At 35.2% G+C, this 7,438-nt stretch overlaps 1 pseudogene; it reads left to right on the top strand.

Annotated features, from left to right (window-relative positions):
* Window positions 1-401: 401 nt before the first annotated feature.
* LOC145128677 (chaperone protein dnaJ 20, chloroplastic pseudogene) lies at window positions 402-1,258 on the top strand (annotated as a pseudogene).
* Window positions 1,259-7,438: the final 6,180 nt, after the last annotated feature.

The following is a 7,438-nucleotide window of genomic DNA, read 5'->3' as shown; positions in this document are numbered from 1 at the left end:
TATTATAAGAGAATAATGAGATAATATGATGCATTTGATTTAAATATTTATATTTTATATATATATATATATATATTTTATCTAGAAGGGGTCTGCAAAAATTGTTTTTTAGACATTTTGACGTCTAGAGACGTCTGCCATCTTCTACACAACAAACACACTTTAAAACTCCACAAACGTAAAAGTATTCCCAAACATAAATGTTCAAAAAGAATTTTTTGCAAAAATACAAACATGTAATCATATATACATCCTCCTCCATCAAATTGACTTCTAGCCCAACGGTATCAGGTGATGTTCTTTCTTTTTGAGGTCGAGAGGTGATGTTCTTCCTCTTTTGAGGTTGAGGGTTAAAATCGTCTTCAAGTCAGAATTTAGTTGTTAGCCTATTTAAATATTCATCCATTTTCGTTGCGCTCTTATCCCCACTATAAACACCCGCCCCACAGCCATCAACACCACCACTTAAACAATCCAAAGTTATGAACTCCAAATCTTTTCCTTCCGGGATCCAGTCGCTCCCAGTTTCATCCAGTAAGCCACTGATTTCATCACTCCCACCTCATATTTCTTTCAAATTCAACAATACCCATGTCAAAATATCTCATACATCGATTCGAACACCGCATATAACCACCAAAGTCTCCGCCTCCGCCGCTGCAAACGGCTATTGCATACCGACACAGGTGAAGGAGACATTATATGATCTACTTGGTATATCGGAGAGCGGGACACTCTCAGAGATCAAACAAGCGTACAAGAAAATGGCGTTAAAGTACCATCCGGACGTATCGCCGCCGGAAAGGACGGAGGAGTACACTGTAAGGTTTATAAGGGTACAGGAAGCTTACGAGACCTTATCCGATCCGGAAGCTAGATCCATGTATGATAGTTGTATGGCGAAGGGCTTACACCTGGCCTTTTCAGGTAAGAGTGGAACCCGATTTGAATCGAGATCCGATGATAAAAGCCGGTGGAAGGAGACGTGGAAGGTGCAGATATCGGAGCTGAGGCGGCGGAGCAGGGTGAGTCCGAGCAGAGTGGATCCGGCGACGGGGATGTCGTGGGCAGCCCGGATCCGGAGTCAAGGGAGCAAACCGTCGGCTAACGGGTCGGATCAAGCCCAATAAAATCCTTCTTTGCCTTATGGCCTATTTAATTTTTGTAACTTTGTTACCTTTTTGTTTAGGATGTAAATATATCTTTAAGTGTTCAGAACTTGTTAAATAGATTGATAAATATATTATTTGAAACTGTATATTTTAGCATATCATAATCATAGTATGTTTATTTTATTTAAATCGTACGATAATTATTACGACTTAATATAATTTGAATAAATATGTTATAAACAATAAGATAAATAGTCGACGGATAATGAAATATGAGATATTTTTAATTTGTTTTAGTTTATTCTTTAAAATATAAACATATTCTAGATATTTAGTCTATTCTTCCAATCAATGTCTTGTAACATAACTAAAGATGACTTTGTGACATTGATTTTATTATCATCCTTTTTAATAGTGTGCTCAATTACTGGCTTTTAATTAGGTTGATTTAGGATATAAGAGACGCTCGATACAGTTCGAGCTTAGCCCTCGTGAATATATTGCAAGTATTTGCAAATGCGTTTCAAAAATTATGGATATCATATAGGAGGGGAGGAACAGGAATATATCTTATCTTAAGGGAATGAGGTTTTAATAAATAGAGAAGCCAACTCTATTTATTTAATATCTTAACCTTGAATGTGATTCTGTTTAGGGGCACAATAGCAATATATCATAATTATCCTGATTTTATGTTTAACAATATATTTCTTATGTAGGCAGATAATGTAGGTCCACCACTCTCATATACATGACAACAACTTATTTTGTATCAATTGTTAACTTTGGTCTTGTTTTGATAGCCTCATAATATTTCAATTAAGAGGCATCATCTAAAAGGTTCAGTTAGTAAGAATGTTTGATTCGTGTAATTTAATCCACATAATAATTCAATTAAGAGGTATCATCTAAATTGTTCAATTATGAAGAACGTTTGATTCATATAATTTAAACCCTTAAACCCCTAAATCAGTCTGCATTATCCAAACCATTCAACAAAAAAAATAAGTCTGAACCATCCATAGAGCTAAGAATTAAACATACTACCACATCACCATTCACCACATTAGCTGTAAATTATAAAAAAGATGCAACAATTAAAAGGACTAGAAAGTAATACAAAGAAATATAAATTTTTCCACAAAATATTGGTAATCTATCCTATACATTTCATCATTAGATTGTAATAGATGTTGTGCTTGTGTTGCGTTATCCATTTTCTTATTTACTGAAACTTTTAGTTATTTTTTTTTTGAACAACCAAACCAACATATTAGAAAAAAGAACAAGCTAGCCAGAGACCGAAAAGAGTACAATGCAAACAACCAAAGAGAAAAAACAGGAACTACAAAAGAACAAAACAAAAACAACATCTAAACTAACAAAATGACCAGCAAAAGAGAAGAACAAAAATAACAACAAGCACAACAGGAACCAACAACAAAGAACAACACACAGCTCCAACAAAACAACAAACGCACCAGGGAGACCACCACTATCGAGCAATAACAAACCACCACACCAGTCCACAAACAAAGAAACACCAAGAGCCAAGAAGGAGAATCAAGTCCAAAAGCATAGAAGCAAAGAGACCAAACAAAACTCCACCAAGAGCAACAGAGCAGCGAAGAAGCAACATAAGCAAAAGTGATGTTAGCCTATATGTTATTATCCCACATGTTTATGGGCTATTTAGGCTTTAGCCTATTAGGGTTTTGTCTTAGCTAGTATTTATTCTCCTATTTCTTCTTTGTATCATTTATGTTTTTCATTGAGAACCTTGTAATTCCTCTCTTTCAATAATCATATGGTAATATTATCATGGTATCAGAGCGGAGGTTTGATACGTTGTTAGAAGGTTTTGTAGCAGTCATCATATGGCAATATTATTGTGACCGTTTCGTTTCCAATCTGATTGATGCTCCTTTGTAGTTGATGTTCGTTTTCATGTTAGTATTCGTTTGTTGTTTTTGTTAGTTTGTTGTTGTTGTTCGATCTCTTGCTGTTAGATTGGTTGCTTCCACTGTTTTGTTGCTCTTCTCATTCTCTGATTACTTATCTATTGTTGTGGTTATTTATCCATTGCCAACATGACTGGAAAGGATGATTCCCTTCAATTAATCAGTACTCGACTAGATGGAAAGAATTATACGTATTGGAGTTATGTTATGAAGAACTTCCTTTGTGGGAAGAATATGTCGGGCTATGTCACTGGGACTAAATCCAAACCTTCAGTGCCTCAAGCCGAGAATTTTGATTTGTTGGTTGATGCTTGGGAGACTGATAACTCCAAGGTCATTACTTGGATTAACAATTCTGTTACACAGTCTATTGGTATGCAGTTGGCTAAATATGACACAACAAAGGAAGTTTGGAATCACTTGGAGAGACTATATACTCATTCCAAATTTTCTAAACAGTATCAGTTAGAATACGATATCCGTGCCATTCAACAAAATGACATGAGTATATGTCACACCCCCAAACCAGGATGGCGGAAACGTCCGGGGGTGGATGACTTTCATTTTTGTATCATAACAATTGAATATAAATGATCAAAGCAAACACAACCATCATATATATATATATATATATATATATATATATATATGAAAAAGTTACATCATTGTAAGTGTTACATGTTTCAAAAGTCAATTACAATATGATGACAAAAGATTTGTTTGACGCCTTAGCTCCCCATCCTCAAAAGCTGGTGATTACCTGTTTTTAGTGATTCCCTGAGAATACAAGTTGTTTGAAAAAGTGTCAACAATTAAGTTGGTGAGTTCATAAGAGTTTGTATGAATAATTGTAAGCCTTTCCATATAAAGTAATCGTGTTTGTTTCCAGAAAATCCGATATTTTCCATAAAAAGAGTTGTAAGTCGTTTACTGTAAAATGATGGTGTTCGCTCCAGAAAATCCAGTATTTTCTATATAAATGGGTTGTAGTCTTAAATGTTATAAGACCGAAATGTATCAGTAAAATCCATACCTAAAATAGTAATATGTAGTTTTATTCGTATATAAAACCATTTGAAGAAATGTGTTTTCGTGTAAAATAAACTTATTGTCGTTTCCCCATGTGAGTTTTCATAACCGTCCTAAAAATGAAGTTGTCTGTCGCGACGTTCTTCAAGCGTCGAAGTGTTTATGACATTTGTCACCCATAACCTGCCGGTCTGATTGTAGCTAACAGTCAGGGTGTGGGATCATCAGTCTCGTATAGATCTATACACAAGTATCACGCTTTCTTACGGGAGATTCCGGTTATCAAACATGACTTTCGTGTATACCTCAGTTAGGTATGACGAAGACAATGTCACACAAATTTATTCAACGAGAGTACGTGTTTTTGTAATGAAAACGTTTGTATATGTAATTATCCCCTTTTTCCAGGATAATTAAGGAATGGCGTGAAACAATTATCTATGTACTTTATATAATTACACCATTTGCTCAACAGATTACAAAGGTAGTAAGGTTTCGCAAAATGCCATAGGGAGAATGCTGACGTTGATGTCTACTCCACCTCTCCAAGTCCTCCACCCAACGGGGCGTGGGTCCCTGGTAGCCTAAACGGTGTGCGGGAACTCGGGCGATGTATGGAGGATTAATGACCTCGAACTCTGCGCCCGAGTCCTCCTCCATCTCCTCCTCGTCTTCTTCCTCATCAGGGTCCTCTTCGAAATGTTCCTCCTCGGGATCCTCTTCGGGATCCTCTACGATCCCACCCTCGTTTCCCTGGTTAGGGAAATAGGGGTCTCCGGGCATGTGAAATCCTACCATGACGTATGTGCAATAATAGAGATATGAGAAATATAAGAAGGTTTTACGTGTATGACCCTGTAGCATTCTAAAATACTCTTATAGTATTTTAAGTCTTATGTTTGGTTCATAGAGTTTCTTTGCATGGGGTTGGTAAGTTTTAGATTCGTTTCCCACTATGACCATTCATCGGCATATGTTAGTCACATCCTGGATAAATATAGTTAATCAGGCTATATTCATCCCATATCTGATTACATACCCCGAGGCCTACTCGTAGTGTTCAACTTATCTTAATACTTTTTGTTTTGTTACTGTTATGAGATTGAACTAGTTAGTATGAATGTAATTTATACCTTTATAAAAATATCATAATATTTTAAAGTATACTTGTACGAAAATGTTATGTCAGAGAGCTTTTAGTCCCATTGTATTTATAATTTGTATATCTTATGTGGTTCGATATACTTAGTTAACTATAAACAATGCTCTGATACCAATCTGTCACACCCCCAAACCAGGATGGCGTAAAACGTCCGGGGGTGGATGACTTTCAATAACAATATCATAACAATTGAATATAAATGATCAAAGCAAACACAACCATCATATATATGATTGAAAAAGTTACATCATTGTAAGTGTTACATGTTTCAAAAGTCAATTACAATATGATGACAAAAGATTTGTTTGACGCCTTAGCGTCCCATCCTCAAAAGCTGGTGATTACCTGTTTTAGTGATTCCCTGAGAATACAAGTTGTTTGAAAAAGTGTCAACAATTAAGTTGGTGAGTTCATAAGAGTTTGTATGAATAATTGTAAGTCTTTATGTATAAAGTAATCGTGTTTGTTTCCATAAAATCCGATATTTTCCATAAAATGAGTTGTAATCCGTTTACTGTAAAATGATGGTGTTCGCTCCATAAAATCCAGTATTTTCTATAGAAATGGGTTGTAGTCTTAAATGTTCCAAGACCGAAATGTATCAGTAAAATCCATACCTAAAATAGTAATATGTAGTTGTATTCGTATATAAAACTGTTTGAAGAAATGTGTTTTCGTGTAAAATAAACGTATTGTCGTTTCCCCATGTGAGTTTTCATAACCGTGCTAAAAATGAAGTTGTCTGCCACGACATTCTTCGGGCGTCGAAGTGTTTATGACATTTGTCACCCATAACCTGCCGGTCTGACTGTAGCTAACAATCAGGGTGTGGGATCATCAGTCCCGTACAGATCTATACACAAGTATCACGCTCTCTTACGGGAGATTCCGGTTATAAAACAGGACTTTCGTGTATACATCAGTTAGATACGATGACGACAATGTCACACAAATTTATTCAACGAGAGTACGTGTTTTTGTAATGAAAACGTTTGTATATGTAATTATCCCCTTTTTCCAGGATAATTAAGGAATGGCATAAAACAATTATCTATGTACTTTATATAATTACACCATTTGCTCAACGGGTTACAAAGGTAGTAAGGTTTCGCAAACTATATTTATATAGTTTAATGTAGTAAATAATTAGCACTCAATATATATATATATATATATATATATATATATATATATATAAGAACAATGTAGTGTATTTTGTACTCGTTTTTCATATCTTTACGTTTTTATCAAAACTTTTATGTAAAAATATGCAAGGTTGGTAGAAAGGCCATTTCACGTATCTATCACTTTTCGTAAAAATAGTAATTAAACGTATTTGAATGTTGGTGTTTTAACATAAATTTTCTTGTGTGTTACTTGTATTCCCCCCCCCCCCCCCCCCCGTAAAACATAGAAAAAGTCTTGAAAAATGTAGGGGTATGAACTCACCTTATGTGTGTTTGCGGCTAGATAACGAGGTAAAAACGATGATCTTCGAGTTAGAGTATGTGATGGTGTTCGAATCCTATGAGTTTTAAACACATAGTAATGTGTGTAAATTAATTGAAATAACATGAAAGTGTTGTATAAACACTAGATTAATAAAGAAACTTACCAAACTCTTATTTGAATTAGCTTGGAAATTGATTGGAATGAAATCTTGTATTTGAGAGAGAAAACAAGAATGGGAGGAATACTTTTAACTGAGAAGTGTTGAAGGGGTTCTAAATTGTGATTATATAGGAGGATAATAAGTAATGAAGTGACATTTACATTGGTATGTGTAATTATCACATTGGGAAAAGTAATTCAACCAATCAAGTGGCACCATTTGACCACCTTTTTGGTGATTTCGGCCAAGGTATGACCGAAATCACCTTGATTTCGGTTTGGTATCACCCAAGGAAGGGTGATTTCGGTCATAGTGGTCCCATAACATGTGTTTTCGGTTGGGTGATACTCCTTGAAGGGTGATTTCGGTCCTATATAACCGAAAACCCTTGGTTCTAGATTCCCAAAACCGAAATCCCTTAAGTAATGTATAATTTCATGCTTTTAGATTTATCCATTTGACTTGTGTTGACTTGTGTCATCTTGTGTTGTCTTATGTGGTCTTATGTTGATTGTGTTGACTTTCAAAGGTTCATTACCACATGGTTTTCAAAATATATAAA

The sequence above is a fragment of the Lactuca virosa genome, chromosome 8 (assembly GCF_052849685.1).
Source record: "Lactuca virosa cultivar CGN04683 chromosome 8, Lactuca_virosa_CGN04683_v6, whole genome shotgun sequence".
Classification (NCBI taxonomy): Eukaryota; Viridiplantae; Streptophyta; class Magnoliopsida; order Asterales; family Asteraceae; genus Lactuca; species Lactuca virosa.
The sequence above is the reverse complement of the archived record's forward strand: the minus strand, read 5'-3'. Positions and strand labels throughout refer to the sequence as shown.